Raw genomic sequence first — 22,500 nt, 5'->3', positions numbered from 1 at the left:
GGTAATATGCGAATGAATAATGACAAAATTGATTATCGCTGGTGGGAGAAAACCCTCTGAACTCAGCCCTGGATTACACCAGGGGTCAGCATTAAGCCCATTTTTATTTGTGACACTCTTGGATGGGTTTAGTGAAGAGATAAAAAATGAAGAGTTGTGGGAGTTGCTATATGCAGATGATTTGGTGATTATCCCTAAATATGAGGAAGACTTACAGCGAAGGGTTGTAGAGTGGATAGAAAGTTTGGAGAGGGATGACTTGAGGGTAAATGTGGTAAAAACTGAAGCTATAGGGATCAATAAAGGAGGTAAGGACAGGATAGACATGCATGAAAGAAGAGGATCGGTTATAAAGCAGGTGGAACAGTTTAGATACTTGAGATCTACTATAAGTTAGGAGGAAGGGTGTGAGGCTGAAGTTGTGAATAGGATAAAAGCAGCCTGGGGAAAGTGCAGGGAGGTAGTATGTGATAAGAAAATGCCAACCAAGCTGAAATTCAAGATCTATGTATCAATGTATGGATCGGAAACGTGGGCTCTAAGATGGAGAGAGAAGGAAAAGCTTGAATAACAGAAAAGAGAATGTTGAGATGGATTATGGGAATATCACTGATTGAAAGATAAGAAAATAACGAAAGAAAAATGGCTGGCGTAATGAAGATTACAGAAGTGATAAGAGTGTCACGACGGAGATAGTGTGGGCACATGTTAAGGATGGATAGTGGAGAAAGAGTGAGGGGTGTTTGAGGGGAGCTTGTTAAGTGGGGAGGGTGAGATTGAGAGGGAGGCAGAGAATTAGAGGGCGAGATGAGGTGAAGGATGATATGGAGAGAAGAGGTTTAGTGGAATAGGATGCCTTTGATAGAAGGTATCGGAGAGGGCTTATAAGTTAATCGACATATATATATATATATATATATATATATATATATATATATATATATATATATATATATATATATATGTATGTATGTATGTATGTATATATATAATATTTATATATAATTTTGAATATATAGTGGTTAAGAGTTAGACCTGCTAATTGTTCATAATTCAAGGAAAAATAGCCTAATCTTTAATTCGTGTTCTTAAGATTTTAATAGCATTTCTCATTCACCCTGGCCGTTTGAACTGTCAATTCTATACAACTAATTGTATTACTAGTGAAAGCGGCATTAAAAATACTGAATGAGTATATCTAGAAAAAAAAACCAGTATGTTGGCAAAACTTGTATTTGAATCTCGCTCTTGACCCTTACACCTGTGTGTTTTGTTACGTTGTCTTACGGAGCAGGTATTAATAGGGCTCCGTGTTTTGTCACGTTGTTTTCCGGAACTGGTATTAATAGGGCTCCGTGTTTTGTCACGTTGTTTTCCGGAACAGGTATTAATAGGGCTCTGTGTTTTGTCACGTTGTTTTCCGGAACAGGTATTAATAGGGCTCCGTGTTTTGTCACGTTGTTTTCCGGACCAGGTATTAATAGGGCTCCGTGTTTTGTCACGTTGTTTTACGGAACAGGTATTATTAGAACTCCGTGTTTTGTCACGTTGTCTTACAGATCGGGAATTGATAGGCCTCCGTGTTTTGTCACGTTGTCTTACAGATCGGGAATTGATAGGCCTCCGTGTTTTGTCACGTTGTCTTACGGAGCAGGTATTAATAGAACTCCGTGTTTAATCACGTTGTCGTACGGAGCAGGTATTAATAGGCCTCCGTGCTTTGTCATGTTGTCTTAGGGAGCAGGTATTGATAGGCTTCTGTGTCTTGTCACGTTGTCTTATGGAGCAGGTAGTAATAGGCCACCGTGTTTTGTCATGTCTTAGGGAGCAGGTATTGATAGGCCTCTTTGTCTTGTCACGTTGTCTTACGGAGCAGGTATTAATAGAGCTCCGTGTTTTGTCACGTTGTATTACGGAGCAGGTAATAATAGGCCTCCGTGTTTTGTCATGTTGTCTTACGGAGCAGGTATTGATAAGCCTCTGTTTTTGGTCACGTTGTGTTACGGAGCAGGTATTAAGAGGGCTCTGTGTTTTGTCACGTTGTCTTACAGAGCAGGTATCAATAAAGGTCTGTGTTTTGTCACGTTGTTTTACGGAGCAGGTAATGATAGGCTAGCAGGATTTTTTTTATTTTTTTTAAATTTTTTTTTTATTTTGCGTGAATCTATGCTTTTTTTCCCCTAATTTTCCTTCTCTTTGCCTCTGTGGAAATCCGTTCTAGTGGTTCTAAGGCTTAAGGAAAATATGACCTCAGTGATTAAATATTAGATCATTTAATAGTTGACCATTGGAACATCGTTCACATCAGTTTGATGACTTACTATTATTATTATTATTATTATTATTATTATTATTATTATTATTATTATTATTATCATAATCTCTCTCTCTCTCTCTCTCTCTCTCTCTCTCTCTCTCTCTCTCTCTCTCTCTCTCTCTCTCTCCTTCCTTGGAAGCCCTATTGACTGAGTCAATCATAGTTACATGACATGGATAATAAATTGTTCCTTACTTTCATTTCAATTTCTCCCGTGTGATTCCTTGTTCGCTTCAAATTTCAGATTACTATAGAGGACATCGTTTCTGCTATATTAATAACCCTATGATTTATTTACAGACTATTTATTTGAGAGTGAATCCGTAAAGTCGCTTAACATAAACGTACTAAAGGCTGAGGCAACGACCGCAAGAGATAGTTAAATGTGGTGGAAATTGTCCGTAGAGTTTACCTTATCCAAATTCTTAACAAACGTCTCGTATGATTTCTGCACGAAATTTTGTTTGATGCCTTCCTTTATTGGAGGTATCTTTATTAGTTAAACAGTGGAATTGTGCTTTTCCTGTATTTCATTTGAATAGGTAATCATATGTATAATAATAATTATTAGATCTTAATTTGTTTGATTTAGATAATTGTAAGTATTGTAGTAGGCAACAACCTAAGCCCTAGTTATTTCAATAATTTTTTTAATTCTATACCTTCGTTTAATAATTAGGCTGTAAGAGTTGTATATAGTGAGCCTAAACACCTTTTAGTAGGGTGAAAGATTCAAATGGTGTGCATATTCGGTGCCTTTCATTTAATTGAAACCCCTATTCCTCCAAGGAAAAAAATAGTAATTTGTGTTTTAAAAAGCAATTTATGATTTTCTATCGTACTGGGATCATGCAAAGTAACATTTATTACTACGTATATATACGTGTGTTTGTGTGTTTATTTGGGGGGTGTTTTTGTGTTTGGTTTGTGTGTAAATATGTATATTATCTTTAGAATACCTCAGTATTTTATGAAAACTAAGTTTCCAACCAATTCACCAGTGTACCGGCTTTCCACAAATATGGTAGCTCTCTCTCTCTCTCTCTCTCTCTCTCTCTCTCTCTCTCTCTCTCTCTCTCTCTCGTCTGCAGCCATTTGGTATTATCTATATTTTTTGATACACGACCAGAAAGATTTTAGGAAAATAGGGGACAACCACAACCGCCGAAATAAATTTTTCATGCTAAAATGGGACATAGAGAGAGAGAGAGAGAGAGAGAGAGAGAGAGAGAGAGAGAGAGAGAGAGAGAGAGAGAGAGAGAGAGAGAGAGAGAGAGAGCCAGCCATTTGGAAATCACCTGCCGGCACTTGACGGAACAAAAGATTTCAGCGCCGATGAGTCATTCCGCCTCTCACTAGGCACTCATCATCATCATCATCAACATCATTATCATGATCATCATCATCAGAATAGGCTTGAAGAGACTGCAAGCTTGTTTATGTGTTTGGGAGGAAAGGTCTATTCGGGATGGATAGACGAGAGAGAGAAGAGGGATGGATGGGTCGTTCGCAAAGGGAGAAAGAGCGAAGGATGAGGGGAGGAGGGGGGAAAGAGTCAGAGGGGAAAGGGAAGGGGGGAGGGGTGTTGGAAGAGAGATGGGGGGGTCTTGGGGGGAAGGAGGTCATGGCTGAGTTAGGTGGCAACATTAAAGTGTGCGATCGATCGATGAGACCGAGGCTGTTTCTGTCTCCTCCCTCCTTCCTACGCCCTCCCCCCCCTCTCTCTCTCTCTCTCTCTCTCTCTCTCTCTCTCTCTCTCTCTCTCTCTCTCTCTCTCTTGCTGGTTAGTTCCATGTTTATACTGTGTATACACATCTAGAGATACATAGTATAAATATATATATAAATGTAATATATATATATATATATATATATATATATATATATATATATATATATATATATATATATGTATATATATATGTATATATATATATATATATATATATATATGTGTGTGTGTGTGTGTGTGTAAAGGTACATTTTTGCAGATATACTTATGTACGATTTATTTAATGCACAATTTCACACACTTCAAAACTCGTTATACTGTATGCATTTACAGATTATTAATCGCTATTCTTTCGTCATGAATATATTTCATATAATAAGTTTTGAATGAAGTTTTACATAAATTATGAAATAAATTCTGTGGGGTGTATCAATGCACTCGGTCCACTTGTTATTCCAAAGGATCTGCAGTCGCCTTATCTAATCAATTGAGAATCTTATCAAGCGAGAATGAAATCAATTGAGAATCTTACTAAACGAGAATGAAATCAATTGAGAATCTTATCAAACGAGAATGAAATTAATCGAGGTTATTATCAAGCGAGAATAAAATCAATTGAGAATCTTATCATGCGAGAATAAAATTAATCGAGATTATTATCAAGCAAGAATAAAATCAATTGAGAATCTTGGCACCCCAAAACCGAGATTGGATTATTGTGAGTGTAAGGGAACGAGAGTATTCCTTGTCGTTTGATTCTTATGTGAGCTGGAGTGAGATGCTTTCTTGTCTAGTCTTCCTTTTACATTTCAACAGATGTCTTTTCTGATTACGTATCTTAACCTTTGTTAATTCTTTATCAGATCTATTGTGTAATATGTAGGATTCGTGGATTTTTAATGTCTGATGAGTCATCTCACATTTATTCTGTCTTGCAGTTCCTCTACCAACGGTATTGATAGCTTGTGCATATTCTCTCTCTCTCTCTCTCTCTCTCTCTCTCTCTCTCTCTCTCTCTCTCTCTCTCTCTCTCTCTCTCTCTCTCTCTCTCTCTCATATATATATATATATATATATATATATATATATATATATATATATATATATATATATATATATATATATATATATATAAAATGCACATCAAATTTTGTTTGGGGTCTAGTTCTCCCTTTCCCCTATTTACCTTTCTAAGAGGAACTCGCCAAATATCTTTTTCACTTCTTTTGTTTTTCTCGGGTACTTCCACTTGGCCCTTTTTCATTCAAAGGAGCCTGAGAAGCATTTTACTGATAAACGTTTGTGAAAAATTATTTATTTTATTTTTTGTTGTTGGTACGGTTGGCCTCATTAAGTTCGGTTCATATCGCTGCAAGTTGAGGAGATATCTAACACCGCTGCTATGTTACGTCGGTAAGAGGTAAAGATTTTTATTCCCATAACTATGAATGTGTAGTGGTTTTTATTTGGCTATATTATACGTTATTAATGAATTAGAAATGTTATTTAATAAATATCATTACTATATGACAACTAGGTTAACGTTCTTTTTTTTTATTCAATTAAATTTTTGAATGAGTTTCAAACTTCGGTGCCAGGTTTCGTCTCAGTATCACGGTTATATGTAAAGAATTTCATGAATTCAACTGTACGTGATTAATTGTAAGGAATATCCTGAAACCTCAGCCTTTGGTAAAAGCATCTTTTCATCCTCTAGGCAATGGGTTTTTCAACTGCCTGTATAACCTAGAAAACTCCCATCAGCGGAGTGAAAAATTGCCCACATATTATATGATGATGTTATGCTCTGTTAGTTTTCTTCCAGCCACGTTTTGTTTGTTTCTTTTATGCCTTGGGTAGGTGAGGGAGTTGAAATTGCCGCCGGGTCAGCCTTTCTAAAGATGATAACAAAAGTTGTTATCACTATGGCTGAGGTTCCATGACAGTTTGTATGAAAACAAAGAAAGAAAAAACATACATACCGACGTAAGAGACCTAAATGCCTTATAGGTTTTCAAGGCTTCTTTTAATGTGCACTAAGGAAAGTTTTTATGGACATACGAAGGCTTAGTGGAATCTGTGAGTTTTGACTCTTTGCAGCGGGCCATTGCCTTGCCCTCCCTGGTCTTAGTTTGGATGGGGAGGAGGCTTCGGCGCTGATCATTTGTGTTAACGTTCGATGTCCAGGACATTTTCCAACACCATAGTGACCTGTCCCTCACGTTTGCTTCTCGCGGGTAACCTTTAGATTTTAAACTAACGGTGTACAGGGTCAAAAAGTGAATATAAAATCGTGTATCTTGATTTATCATGAATCAATAAAACAAGAAAGAAAAAAAAAAGGGTTTATTCACATAGAAAAAACATAAGAAGCCGTTCTCTCAGAAATTAGTTGATTTGTTTTACTTGCCTCGAAGTTGAAGCTCTTAAGCTCATTTAGAACTTTCTTGAAATCCATAAAATTGCTTCATAGTTCACTGGTAATAAAAACGCTCTTGTTAATAGTACATTTAACTTCATCAATTTCGGTACGCACCACTGCACTCTACGAAGAGATCAGGCAGATCTTAGAGACAACAGATGTATCAATCGAAGTTCTGAACGTAGCCCTTCCTGTGATGCAAATGGCTTAACGCGTGAAAAAAGAACGACTTCCAAATTGTAAAGTAATGGTAGTTAATTAATAATATTATTATATGGATAACGCCAAGTTCAGTAACATTGGTACATTGTGGAGTTGCCAGATGTTGCTTTTATCTTGCCATGACTTCTGCCGAAATTTATAATGCCAATTATATTGGTGAAAATAATTTTAGTTAGAGGAAAATCTACTATTTATTTAATGAAATAAGGAATTTTCAAGTATTTACAATCCCTAGGTAGTAATATTTAATGTACATTTGATCATAATACTGCACTTCAGTTAATCATTCTTTTCTTCAGAATGTAAATCATCATACGATTATCGACGGTACAGTTCTTTGAGCTTGATGAATTAGAATTGCCAGAATGAAAGAGCTTTACCAAATTGGCTTTCTGGAATCAAATTCTATTGTGGTAACCTATTGGAAACGTTCCTGCCTGGTGATTTGTTGAGTGGGGGATTCGAGACCTGCTCAAACTCGATAGTTTCATGTAGTGTCTGCAATCTCACTATCCTTGTGAGCTTAGGATGCGGGGCTTGGGCCTATAGATCTACCTGATGAGACATCAGCAGTCATTGCCTGGCCCTCCCTGTTTTTAGCTTCATAGAGAGGGAAGCATTGGAGCCGATTATATCTATATATGGTCAGTCTCTATGGCATGGCCCTGCTAGTGCATAGTCACTGTACCTTCGCTACCTCTGCCATGGATGAGTGACCTTTAATGCCCGTATTCATGAGCATTTAACGATTTACTTGCAATTATTAATCATATTTTTCTTTTATTCTGAGGCATTTGCGCTGCACTTGTAGGGCAGGGGTTTATTGGATCATTCGTAGAGTTTATTGTCATATTTTACATTTTTACGTCGTCAACTGATAAATTTGAAAAGTTTGCATGTTTTTCGATTTACAACAACTTTTTACAAAATCCCCCCTTCACCCTGCGTGTAATATTGTATATTTAAGATTGATTCTAATTTATCTAAAAGTTTATTTGATATTTTTGTTCAGTTGGCTTCATTAATTCCGGTACACTTCAGGGAAAGCTAAGGAGACGTCTGACAGCTGTATATTGTAGCAAGTAACTGTATGCTTAGTGAAAGTGAGGTTGTTGACAACGCTGTCTGAAAGTCGCTAGCCTGTAAAAACATGATCAGAAGCATTTTTATTCATTTTACGGAATGCTGTTGAGCAAATAACAATACTGTTTTTGTACAGCTCCGTAAAAATCATTACAAATGCTTTTGCTTACGTGTTTACAAGCTCAGCGACTTTGTTTTACAGGTAGTTTTGTCAACAGCTCCTATTTTGCTAAACAGAGCGTTACCTGCTACAATGTACATATGTCAGACGTCACCTTAGGTTTCCCGGAATTAATGAAGCCAACTGTACCGTATACAAATACACCGCCCTCTTTAAAAAGAAAAAAAAACCTGTCGTGTTATTTTAATTCACAGCATTCGTTCCACACAGTCAAAAGCATATTGCAAGTCCTAGAAGGACATAGGGATTCAGTTATCTCAACCAGGCGTAGTTCACAGTAATAATCTAGAGTGTGTGCAATTTGCTGAAGTTGTGGCGAAATATGATAATCATCAGCTTGAAATGATTTTCCCCAGAATCAATATAAGTGACCGAAAGATTGTTGTTGCAAAAGATTGAAACTGACGGTACCTAAGAATTGACGGCAGCAGTCATCATTGTTTAAACTGGAGCGATAAGTCACTGCTACGTTGTTACTCTGGATAAAAAGGTTTTGCCCTTTTTGCTTTTGATTATAGTTTGCAACACAAATTCGCGTAATGCTACTGTATTTCCATCTTGTTTACTTTCACCATTATTATTATTATTATTATTATTATTATTATTATTATTATTAGCCAGGCTACAATCCTAGTTGGAAAAGCAGAATGTTTTAAACCCAATGGTTCCAACAGGGAAAATAGCCCAGTGAGGAAAGGAAATAAGGAAATAGCAAATGAACTATATATAAGCAGCAAATAACAAATATAAGATATTTCAAGATCTGTATAAACTTTGAAATATGTCTGTCAACTATAAACTATAGAACGAGACACATCAACTTGTTCAACAGAAAAGATTTCACAAAAACTTTGAACTTGTTAAATTCCACCGATTCCACCGTAGGTAGATCATTCCACAACCTGGTCGCCGCTGGAATAAAACTTCTAGAACACTGCAGTGATATGCATTATGATGGAGAAGGTGTGGCCGTTATGGTTTTATAGAACTAGTGTAGCTTACGCGACCCGTCAAAAATGACAAAATGTTTAGATAGATATGTACACACGTACATGAACCCCATTTCACTAGGGTATGACTAGTCTTCTCTCCCTTACCCGAGGGACGACGAGAGCTTAGCGTGACCTGTATATATATATATATATATATATATATATATATATATATATATATACACATATATATGTATATATATAGATATGTATATATATATATATATATATATATATATATGTACTGTATATATATGTATATATATGTTTATATATATGTATATTATATATATATAGAGAGAGAGGGCGTTTCGCTTGGTACATTATACCTTAATGATATGATCATATCGTAATGATCGTTTAAATAAGCCTCTTAATCTGTTTTGCTATTCATTACTTCAGTTATCCGAATAGAGAAAAAAGATTAGTGTTCCGTGCTGTTATTACATATCCTATTATATTTTGCAACATTTAAAACAATATTTCCATTTTACGGCAGCAATCTGTCTATCTTTAGAGAGCCACAGAACACAAAAGGGCCATCAGAACCTCTGATATATATCGCTTGTTTCTTGATTCTGTTTAAGGTGTAATTGTTTAAAAGTCACTATTAAGCGGCAGTATCAAAGTACAAGTTGTTGCACGATGTTCTAGTCATTGATCATATACACAGTGGGCCAGACCCACTTTTCCCAAGTTACTGTAAACATGTCTTAGTCTTGATTTAAAATAATTCCTTTCGTTTAAGATTGTTTTAGTGTTGCTTAAAACTATTGTATTCATTTTGAAACTTGTGTTGGTGCTGCTTAAAACTCTGCATTTCATGTGTAAAGGTCCTGAGTAAAACATAAAACTGTTCCTTTAATTTGAAAAGTTCTTGATGTTATTTAGAAATGTTACATAATCTTTCAACCAACTCTGATGTGTGCAATCCAAATTTTTTTATTGTTTTAACAAGGAATGCCTGCCAGTTGTTATTCCGATCGGTTACAGGACTTAGCTCCTCGTCCGCCTTCTTTAGCCAATCGCCCCTCGGCCACTTCTCTTCAAAATATAGAGTCATTTTTTACCAGAATTATGTTATTTTGCTAATTTGTAATAACGGTATATATATATATATATATATATATATATATAATATATATATATATATATATATATATATATATATATATATATATATATATATATATATATATATATAACCCGGTTACTTTGTTCTGGTTGCGGAAGTATAACTTTAATTCACACATATTTGCATCACCTAGTCTTGAGCCCAATGGATGTTTCATAGCCATATTGTAGTTCCTCTGCTCTAACGACGCCAGGGAATTTCTCCCTCTCTCTGTCAATCAGTATGATCTGTGCCTTTCTAGTTAATATAGGAATCTTGTATACCCGGTTCATAGAATCTAAGGTATAGTAGAATTTGGCTAGTAGAGTTGAAGTACAGTTTAAAGGTTTAAAGGTCGCTCATGAATGGCAGAGGCAAGGGACAGTGACATTGCCCTATCAAGCAGAGCAATGACCGAGACTGACCATATATATATATTATATATATATATATATATATATATATATATATATATATATTATATATATATATATATTATATATATATATATATATATATATATATATATATATATTATATATATAAATATATATATGTATATATATACATATATATATATTTTATATATATATATATATATATATATATATATATATATATATGTATATATGTATATATATACATATATATATATATATATATATATATATATATATATATATATATATATATATATATATATATTATATATATATGTGTGTGTGTATATATATATATATATATATATATATATATATATATATATATATATATATATATATATATATATGATCCACGCTCAAGCCCCTCTCCATCCAAGCTAGGACCAGACAATGGCTGCTGATGAATCAGCATATAGAGCTGTAGGTTCACCCAATCTTTAGCTGACAGGGATATACCAACCGTTTGTCACACGATCGTACAGAGTTCATTTTGTGTATATATTATGCTAGTACCTTCGCTCTTCCCTCGCACTAAAATGAACCAGATTAAACATGTCTGTTTTTTCCTCTGTAACATTGTCTGTTTTTCAAACATGAAATTTCTTGTTGCTTTGAGCTTTTGTATATAAAGGAGAGTGTTCTATAATAAATTTAGTCAGTTTCTTGCATCCTGCCTTTGAGTCACAACCTTCTCTCGGCCCGTCACATTGGTGACCCCGGAAGTCGACTGGCTCCTCCCGCCTTCCATCCCCCCTCGCCCCTCCATCGTTGGTACTATGGCAGACTCTACGGAAGTTGATGCTGCGGCTGCTCCATTGAAACTTTCATCGTTCCTCAGCGGAGAGGCGTTTGCTTGGTTTCAGCGCGCAGAAGTCCAGTTTCGCATCAAGGGCGTGACTCGCTCAACCACCAAAGTAGATTATGTTCTCGCAGCGATACCCGAGGACACCTTCCCGGAAATATCCAACTGGTTTTGTGAACAAGGAGACACTCCAATAGCGTATGACGCCCTCAAAACATACCTTCTGCAGCAATACTCGCCGTCACCAGCCGCCCGTATAGCAAAGCTTTTTCAGCTTTTGCAACAACCGGTGGGGGACCAAAGGGCTTCGCTTGCCCTCAGGGAAATGACCAGTATTGCTCGCCTGCAACCTGCCGCAGACGGCTCTCCTCGTGAGGTAAACCTACTTCGTGCCCTTTGAATACGCCGTTTACCCAGACCTATAAGCACTGCCATACCCGATGTCGATAGTTTACCCATAAAGCACTTGATGATCAAAGCCGATGTCCTTATAGACAGCCACTACAAGACCTCCATCAACGCCTCCACCCCTGACGAAGAGGACGCCTATTCAACGTCAACCAAAGCTGACGTGAATGCCGTAGGACATACACGCCTACCCCGTGACGTGCCGAAGCAGCGACAAAGCCACCCACCACTCGCTTGCGCCCCAACCAACGACTTCTACAGCCACTTCCTACCTCCCATCCACCGCAGTTTTGCTACTGCCACGTCAGATTCGGGGCAACCGCGAAGAAATGTGTCAAGGATTGTCAGTGGCCAAAAAACGTGTAAGTAGGCCATCGCTCGTGGCGGTGGCCTCCCGTGATTCTAATCTTTTCTTTTTACATGATGCAGGAACGGGCATGCGATTTTTGGTAGACACGGGTGCTTGTCGTTCTCTTTTCCCAAGGGAACTCTTCAGGGCATGTAGTCCGTCTACGTCTGCCGACGTCCGCTTGGCAGCTGCCAACGAATCTGCGATACCCATCTACGGTTATGAGAACCTCACATTATCCTTTGGAAACGGTGAATTTAATTGGAAGATTCTTGTTGCTGACATCACATTGCCAATCCTCTGTGCGGATTTCCTCTCTCATTTCCACCTTCTGGTCGATGTCGCCCACCGACGCTTGGTCAATGCAGACTCGTACTTGTCGACACCTCTTCAACCCGCCCCCTCCAACCTTGCTCTCCACATCAGCGCACCCACGGATGCCTACGCCCACCTTCTCACGTCGTACCCGGAAGTTTTCCGTCCAGAACTTCGCCAAACGTCCACGGCTCCTGCCAAGCACGGTATTCATCACCATATCAAGACGACGGGAGCCCCACTTTTCGCAAAATTCAGACGTCTGGCACCGGAACGATTGGCAGCCACCAAACAGACGTTCGCCGAAATGGAGGAAATGGGCCTTTGCCAAAAGGCCTCCAGCTCATGGTCGTCACCCTTACACATCGTTCTGAAGAAAGACGGCTCCCTCCGTCCGTGCGGGGATTACAGGCGCCTCAACATGCAAACAGAACCGGATCACTACCCTCTCCCTAACATTGCCGACGTGACCTCCTACCTGCACAAATCTCGACCTCCTGAAGGGGTATTATCAGGTGCCTATGAACCCAGAAGACATCCCCAAGACCGCCAGCACCACTCCGTTTGGTACATACACCTTCCATTACTCCTGTTTTGGCCTTTGTAAAGCTGGGGCCACGTTTCAACGTCTCATGGATGGCATCTTAGGGGACCTTCCCTTCTGTGTATGTTATGTGGACGACATACTTGTGTTCTCCTCCTCAAAAGAGGAACACCTCCATCACCTGCGCATCGTGCTCGACCGCCTGCAACAAAACGGCCTTGTAGTCCGGTACGACAAGTGTACCTTTGGTGCCAACGAAGTGTCGTTCTTAGGGCACCGCATCACTCCTGAAGAAGTCTATCCCCTCCCTGAGAAGGTAGCAGCCGTTCAGGACTTTCCCGCGCCCTCGACCGTCAAAGCTCTGCAAGAATTTTTGGGCATGATCAACTATTATCACCGTTTTCTGCCAGCCATTGCCGCCACTCTTGCTCCCCTGTACGCCTCCCTCAAGGGCAAGCCAAAGGACCTGAAGTGGGGTCCCCTTCATGAAGCGGCCTTCTGCAATGCAAAGAAAGCCCTATCAACCGCTGCGGCTCTCACTTTTCCTATCCCACATGCCCCTCTCCGTCTCTCCACCGATGCCAGCGACGTCGCTATTGGTGCAGTACTCGAGCAGGTGGTCAACGGCCTGCCCCGCCCATTGGCCTTTTTCAGCAGAAAACTGTCCAAGGCAGAATCGGGTTATTCTACCTTCGATCGCGAATTACTGGCGGTGCACTTGGCTGTCCGTCACTTTCGCCATTTCTTCGAAGGTACGCCCTTCGTCATTTGCACAGACCACATGCCTCTGGTACATGCCTTCACTCGACAGTCTGACGCCTGGTCCGCCCGTCAACGACGACATCTCTCCACCGTGGCGGAATACAATTGCATCCTTCAATACGTCCCTGGGAAAATGAATCCCGTTGCCGATGCCCTGTCAAGAAACACGTTGGCTGCCGTTCAACTGGGATTGGATTACAACGCCCTGGCTGAAGCCCAACGACAGGATCCAGAGTATCAAGCATGTAGGACATCCTGCACGTCCCTCATTTGGGAAGACTTCCCCCTCGAAGACTCCAACACCACCCTCCTCTGTGACGTCAGTACTGGTAGACCGCGACCTTGGATCCCTGCTCCCATGCGCCGGCAGGTGTTTGATTTCATTCACGGCCTTTCACCTCCCTGGTGCCATTCTACTGCACAGCTGCTGAAGACGAAGTTCATTTGGCACGGTATTTCTAAGGATGCTAAGGATTGGGTCCACGCTTGTACTTCTTGCCAAACTTCCAAAGTACATCGACACACGGATTCAGGAGTGGGCACCTTTCCTCAACCTCAGCGTCGTTTCGCACATACTCACGTCGACGTTGTAGGTCCTCTACCCATATCACAAGGACATCGTTACCTGTTTACCGCTCCACTCGTTGGCCTGAAGCCATTCCCATGGAAACTACAACGTCCGCCTCGTGTACATCTGCCTTACTCTCAGGATGGATTGCAAGATTTGGTATCCCTGAGCATATTACTTCTGACAGGGATACCACTTTCACCTCTCAATTGTGGTAATCATTAGCGAATCTCCTGGGCATCACCCTACATCACACAACGGACTATAACCCAGCTGCTAATGGAATGGTTGAACGTTTTCATCGCACCCTCAAAGCAGCTTTGATGTCCTGCTGCAAGGATTGCAACTGGTTTACTCAGCTTCCCTGGGTCCTCTTGAGACTAAGGACCACTTCTAAAGATGCCCTCGACGTCTCGGCAGCTGAAATGGTGTATGGAGATCCGTTGATCGTCCCTGCCGAATTTTTTCCTTCTACAACCTCCTCCGACGATCTCCAGTGCATACGTCACATTGTGGGAAAATTTACTCTATGCCGCCAGACGCACAAGCCCCCAGCGAAGCATCACATACCGACAGACTTGCACTCTGCAACGCACTTCTTCCTGCGCAACGACACTAGCAAGCCACCGCTAACGCCCCCTTACACAGGCCGTTTCCTTGTGATCCGACGCAGTCCGAAAGCATTCCTACTATTGATCGTCTAAAACCTGCTTATCTCCTGCCAGATGACCCACCTACAGTTCGCCTCTCTAAATCAGGGTGCCCTATTTAACATGTACAGTATGTCATTTTTAGGGGGGGGGGGAGCCATGTACCAACTGTGTGTCACACGATCGTATATAGTTCATTTTGTGTATATATTATGCTAGTACCTTCGCTCATCCCTCTTACTAAAATAAACCAGATTAAACATGCCTGCTTTTTTCCGCTGTAACATTGTCTGTTTTTCAAACATGACATTTCTTGTTGCTTTGAGCTTTTGTATATATAGGAGAGTTTTCTATAATAAATTTACTCAGTTGCTTGCATCCTGCCTTTGAGTCACAACCTTCTCTCGGCCCGTCACAGGGATAATGAGGTCACAGCGACCAAAGAAACTATCAAGTTTGAGCCGGACTCGAACCACAGACTGGCGTTCACCAGTCAGGGACGTTACCGCATCGGCCACCACATGCATTAATTCCGGTACACTTCACGGAAGATGATTAGACATTTGGCAGTTGTACATTATAGCAGATAACGATGTGCTTAGCAAAAAGTAAACTGTTGCCAACGTTGCCTGTAAGATAGTCACCGAGCTTCTTAACACGCGGTTAAAGGCATTTTCATTCATTTTACGGAGTGCTGTATGGAGAAATGTCATGTGCTTAACAGCACTTCCTAAAATTGATGAAAATGCCATGGATCGCGCATTACAAACCCAGTTACTTTGTTTTACAGTTACTCTTTTGCTAAACACAACGATGCCTTCTACAAGGTACAAACTGTCACACGTCATCTTACCTTCCCGTGAAGTGTACCAGAATTATTGTAGCCGACTGTACTTCAACTCAAGCATCCTACTTCAGTTTATATTATAGACCATTTTTGCGGTTCCCAACTGAATTAATCATTCCCATTGTACGTTCCTCAGTGGCATTTTATCTCGCCCTTAGTCCAACCTATCGATACAGAGATTTTTATAACTTCATCATTGTCGTAATTTTATCATTTTATCCTTCTCGTATATTTTTTAATTTACCCTTCTCGTAATTTTTTCATTCTCGTGATTTTATAATTCTATCATTCTCGTTATTTTATCATTTTATCATTCTCGTGAACTTATCATTTTATCATTCGCGTATTTTATAATTCATTGTATCATTCTCGTAATTTTTTAATGTTATCATTCTCACAAACTTATCATTGTATAATTCTCGTAATTTTATCATTGTATCATTCCTGTAATTTTATCATTTTGTCATTCGCGTAATTTTATCGTTTTCTCATTCTTTTAATTTTATCATTTTTTCATTCTTGTAATTTTATCATTTTATCATTCTTGTAATTTTATCATTTTCTCATTCGCGTAATTTTATCATTTTATCATTCGCGTAATTTTATCATTTTCTCATTCTTGTAATTTTATCATTTTATCATTCTTGTAATTTTATCATTTTATCATTCTTGTAATTTTATCATTTTCTCATTCGCGTAATTTTATCATTTTATCAATCTCGCAATATAGACATTCTCACTTACACCACTTTGGCCAATGTCAAGTCATTTGGTGCGAAATGTAATATATATATAAGAGTATTCGGTATATCATTTATGTGCTTTTTATCTTTAATATCTTTAAGATATCTCAAGGAAAAAACATTTATTGATTTTCACGTACCTCATTTCAACCTATGATGGATCCCTATGTTTATATCCTGTATTTTCACTATTTGAAACATGTACACTAACACACACGGTTGTGTTATTAGTCTAAACCACTTCGTGAAATGCATGTTGATCATGAAGGCCGGACAGATATATATATATATATATATATATATATATATATATATATATATATATATATATATATATATTTGTGTGTGTGTATTTATATATATGTATATATACATATATATATGTATATATATACTTATATCAATATATATATATATATATATATATATATATATATACATACACACACACACACACATATATATATATATATATATATATATATATATATATATATATATATATGTATGTATGTATGTATGTATGTATATATGCATGTATACATGTATAGAAATCACGAAAAATGACACGCGATGAGCATAAAATATATAATTAGCGAATCGACGCGAGACTAATAAGACGGAAGTAATAACTCAAGTTGAGTCTTTATAATATATTTATTTTTATATGTATCGATTTATTTTTATTCATGTTGTCCATTGCAGAAAAAGGGCCTTAGAAATGTCCTTATTCATGTCTGCTGTTTAGCCAGTTTTCATCACCACACTGGCCAACTGCGGATTGGTGATGGTGGGAGTCTTTTGTCTGATCGCTCACAGCAAACGAACCATATATGGGTTTCCCTGACTTAATGCAGCTTTGCTGATCATGTGCATATATATATATATATATATATATATATATATATATATATATATATATATGTGTGTGTGTGTGTGTGTGCGCGCGGGCACATGCGTGTTCTTTGTAGATATAATCTTAACTATTAGTATTATTTTTGTTGTATTAGAATATATATGTCGGAAAATCACATTAGATTAACGGTGCTTACAATTTTTTTTTTTAAATTAAATCGAAAATTACTGAAAAACTTTAGAATTTAGCTTTTTGTGAAGCTTTTGGATTATAGTAATTTATAAGCCCCTTTTACGTGTTATATATTGAAATTTCAACTAAATAACTACGGAAAACTTCACAATCTACGATCAGCGAAGGAAAAATCTATTAATAAATAACAAAATGAAATACATTAATATTTTAGAGAGAAATGTTTCCTACAGATAAAGTAGAAATTATGGAATAAAGAAAAAATAGGCCTAGACGTCAACACACGCCTTTCCTTATCAGACAATCGCGTGATAGGCGGTTTTTTATCGGACACCTGCTAACAATGTTATAGGTCCACACACGAAAAGAAATCAATCTTTTATTATTATTATTATTATTATTATTATTATTATTATTATTATTATTATTATTATTATTATTATTATTATTATTATTATTATTAAATAAGCTACATATCTGGTTGGAGAATCAGGATGCTACAAGGCCGAAGGTTCCAAAAGGGAAAATAGGCCGCTGAGGAAAGGAGCTATTGTAGAGACTAGGAATTTTGTTTACAAAGTGCCTCAAGTATGGGACAGAACGCAGTCGTAGTCCCTTGGATTTGTTAGCAGCTGCAGACAGAAATTGGTGACTACAAAAACCTGGTCAATGCTGGCTACCCAGCTTTTAGATGTTGATCCAAGTTGGTGTAAGTGTACTATATCGTCCACACCCCGATGAACCATCTCGACTTATGGGCAGAACCATCTGAGGGTAGCAGTGTAACTGATACACGGTGACATAGATGATGTCAACTCTAGGAATTCAAAGCAGCAGATCTGGCAGAAGACACATCAAGTGGGCAATGGCAGAAAAGGTACGACAGCAAAGACAAAGATGGCGTGACACTGCACGAGCAAGTCTTGAGGCAAATGAAGACATCGGTCACCACCGTGGAATGGGACTGAGGACCCAACCATGTATAACCTCCATTATGATCATGAGCCAAAACCAAACTGTCGCTATAGTTAACAGCGTAGATGGGCATACTGACAGAAGAGTCGGTTTACCCACGCTCGAAAAGGAAATGCAAAGAATGAACCTAGAAATTCTAGATTTAAGTGAAGTAGGATGAACAGGGAGTGGCAAATCGGATAGTGAAGGAATCGCTTTCTTTTATTCTGCAGGTGATAAACGAAAAAGGGGAGTTGGCATAATGCTCAATAAAACAGTATCAAAGTGTATACTAGGGTACTGGGCAATATCAGAAAGGATTGTATTGGCAAAGATAAAGGGCGCCCATTCAATATGAAATTAATACAAGTATATTCTCCAACACAAGATTCTACAGAATGGGAAGCAGACGAATTGTGACCGACTAGCTGAGGCTCAAATACAATGTAAATCTCAAGAAATTGTAATGATAAAGGGAGACCTTAGTGCAATTGTAGGAAAAGGATGTTTTGAAGGCACAGTCGGGCCATAGTGACTGGGAGAAAGGTACTTCGGAGGAGAAAGATTAATTTTATGCTATAATACAAACGGACTGCTTTTAACTAACATATGGTTCGAATAAACTCCAAGATTACTATGGACATGGAAAAGCCCTGGAGACAAATGTAGATATCAAATTTACCACATTACAATTAACCAAAGATTCAGAAATGCTGTACTTGACACAAGAACATATCCAGGAGCAGACTGCTACAGCGACCATGTGCTATTGGTAACACAAAGAGTAAAGCTAAAATAATTAATGAAAAGAAAACCAGAAGAAAAAATGCAGCTAAAACTTCAAGTAACAGATCAACAACTAAAAGGGTTATATAGAATTGAAGTTTCAAACAGGTATGGGGTATTGAATAGAGAGGAACCACTGGAGGAGGAGAAAGAGCTAGACATAGAGTGGAGGGTCCTGCAAACAGCCCTAAAAGGACCAGCTAAATATCTAGTACCCAAACAGGAAAGAAGGTGACAGCAGAAATGGATGACTGAAGACATACTTGATAAGATGGAAGAATGAAGAAGGAATAAAGAAATAAATCCTCAAAGATATGAGGAACTAAGCTTAAAAATTAGACAGGGTTGTAACACAATAAAGGAAACTGGATTAATGAACAGTGTGAAGAAGTAGAGGAATTAGAAGGAAATCAAAGATATGAGAGTATGCACAAGAAAATAAGAGAAGTGATTGGAAGAAAGAGAGAGAGAGAGAGAGACGAGAGGGAATATGATTAAGAATAAGGAGGGGGTATTGGTGAGGGAGATAAAGGATGTTCTCAAACGTTGAGAAGGATATGTGAAGGATTTTTTTTAGGATGATACAGTTGATGTACCTATAGTCAATTCTTTTTAGTCCGGCAGATTTGCACCGACTCGCAAATTTGCCCTTTTAGCTCGCTGATTGGTTGGACAAGATAATTATGACCAATCATAGAGTAGGAAACTTTTCCAAGCTAAATGGGCACCGCTGCGAGTCAGTGCAAATGTGCCTTATTAAAAAGAAATGTGTATAGATTGCATATACCAATGAATGGTCTAGAATTACTATAAGAGGAACTGATAGGTGTAATGAAAAAAGTTTAGAAAAAAGCAAAAGCCTTGTCCATGATGGGGTAACAATAGAAATGTTACTGGCAAGTGACAAGGGAAATGAGAATTTTGGACTAAGAAAAATGGTAGAATTGGCGGACATGATATAATAACGCCGGCTATATTCCAAAAAAGATGTACAGGTTTATCTTCATTGCTATCCCCTAGAAAAAATATCATTTAGATATTAAAAGTTATCTTGAATTAATCGTTTTATCAAACATAAGATGAGGTTACGAAAGGTGTCTTGTTTTAGTTCCAGTATCATCAAAATACATGTTCACCAGAACCTCAGTCGGGGAAGCCCAACCCTCCATTGTGGTGCCCCAATACAGCAGTGGCCTTCTCAGTAAACAGCTTACATTCACGGTCCCGGGCAGGGATCGGTCTGCTGCCATGCGAATGCTTGGCGAACGCGTTATGACTCTACGAGTCAAAACATTGTCATTATGTATTAAATTGTTTATGAAGTAGCCTTGAAATATTCTATTTTACGAGATACAAAGCACTTGTTTTCCTAGAATCACACACTATGACGTCACGCCGACAGATGGTGCTAGTGTTTATGTCGCAGTTGTCGACAGGAATAGTGAGACAAAATATAAATAAAATATAAAGCAATGTAGATTATCTTTAGATCATGGGTCCGTGCTTAAGATAAAGCAAACCTGAAAACTAATTGGTTCCAGTATTCTTTTGTATTAACCCTTTGATTAATAAACCCTTTAGAATCTGTAAACTTCTTAACTTACTGTAGTTTTTCCTTATTTCCTTTCCTTACTGGGAAATTTTCCCTGTTGGAGCCCTTGGGCTTATAGCATCCTGCTTTTCCAACTAGGGCTGTAACTTAACAAGTAATAATAACAATAACGATAAAAACATCATGAAATGGAATGCTTACTACATCAGGAAGTGAAAGCGTGTATGTTCATAACGTGGTAACAGAGGGCGGCACGCATCATCACAAATGGGTTATATAGAGGTTGAGTATCATCACACACTATATGGAGTCTGGGTATTATCACAACTTGATAATATGCAGAATAGTAAACATCATCGCAATTTGGTATTATTGGGGTGAGTGACCTAGCGGAACGAATTAATAAGGGAATATACCATCTGATTGCAAGGCAACGGGACCTATAAATAAACACGACAGAGGACCCCTTAAAATAAACCCGGACATTGACCACAGTTGACTCGGTGAAACTCATGGACGTCATGATTCTCTTGCTGTAAACAGCTGTTAAAACAGCGTCCTTCTATCCAAACGTTCGTGTTGGTAAACAACACAGCTTCATCTTATACTGCGTAGGAGGTGAAAGACCTCATATAGGCCTCTCGAATTCTTAACAACCCAATTCATTGCTTCATTTGATTCAGGGTTAAATTGGCGATGTGAAACATATTAAATGCGGAGGTTTTAACCCCAAAGTTGTATTAAGAAAAAGTAAAAAAATCTGCTCCCCTTAATAGTCATATTGATTCATGATTTAATGCTACAGTTATATTATGGAAAGGGGCAAACCTTCCCGCTAATTAGTGTCAAATTATCTCTTTAAAAAAGGGACTGAAAAGGGAGTTCACTCTCTCTCTCTCTCTCTCTCTCTCTCTCTCTCTCTCTCTCTCTCTCTCTCTCTCTCTCTCTCTCTCTCTGCACGATTATATGGGTTTCAGACAACCATGGGATACATCCCTTGATGTGTATTGCTTTTCATTTACCTTTCAGTTCATATACGAACATTTATCTCAATAACAAGTTTTTTTTTTTTTATTGCATTTTGCTCTTACTTCGGTATCTTAGAAAGCCTTCTGAAATAGAAGCTTCATCCTTCATGATTTCTTGTTGACTATGACTTACTGCTTCTGACGTCCTCTAGTATATTGAAAGGTATCACTCATTCCATCGTCTGGCATATTTTCACCCTGAGGTCAACCTGACAAGCAATTTAATCTCAGCAGTGACTATATATATATATATATATATATATAGAGAGAGAGAGAGAGAGAGAGAGAGAGAGAGAGAGAGAGAGAGAGAGAGAATGGCATTTTACCCAAGTGAGAGACTGTTTTCTTAATAATAGTTACAGTAATTAAGATTGAAAGAATCAATTGGGAATTCTTACATATGCCACTCCACCGTATTAGTTCATATCGAACTGTCTCCCATTCGTCTTTCCATCATACTATATATATATATATATATATATATATGACTGCTAGATATCTAGATAAATATGTATACACATACAGATTCAATCCTTATCACCCCCTCTCACTTTTCTCTTGTGGTACCCCATGACACCAGGCTATGACTTTTACCTCTCCTCTACCCGAGTGACGGGGAGAGACCGATTAGTTATGTT

General features: G+C 38.2%; 1 protein-coding gene across 4 annotated transcripts in view; it reads right to left on the bottom strand.

The window, feature by feature from the left end:
* The window catches only part of LOC137638471 (glutamate [NMDA] receptor subunit 1-like), a 196,696-nt gene that overhangs the window by 142,535 nt on the left and 31,661 nt on the right, over positions 1 to 22,500 (bottom strand). The window lies entirely within an intron of this gene.

The sequence above is a fragment of the Palaemon carinicauda genome, chromosome 3 (genome assembly GCF_036898095.1).
Source record: "Palaemon carinicauda isolate YSFRI2023 chromosome 3, ASM3689809v2, whole genome shotgun sequence".
In the NCBI taxonomy this organism is placed as follows: Eukaryota; Metazoa; Arthropoda; class Malacostraca; order Decapoda; family Palaemonidae; genus Palaemon; species Palaemon carinicauda.
Note: the sequence above shows the minus strand (reverse complement) of the source record. Positions and strands in the feature narration are given on the sequence as shown.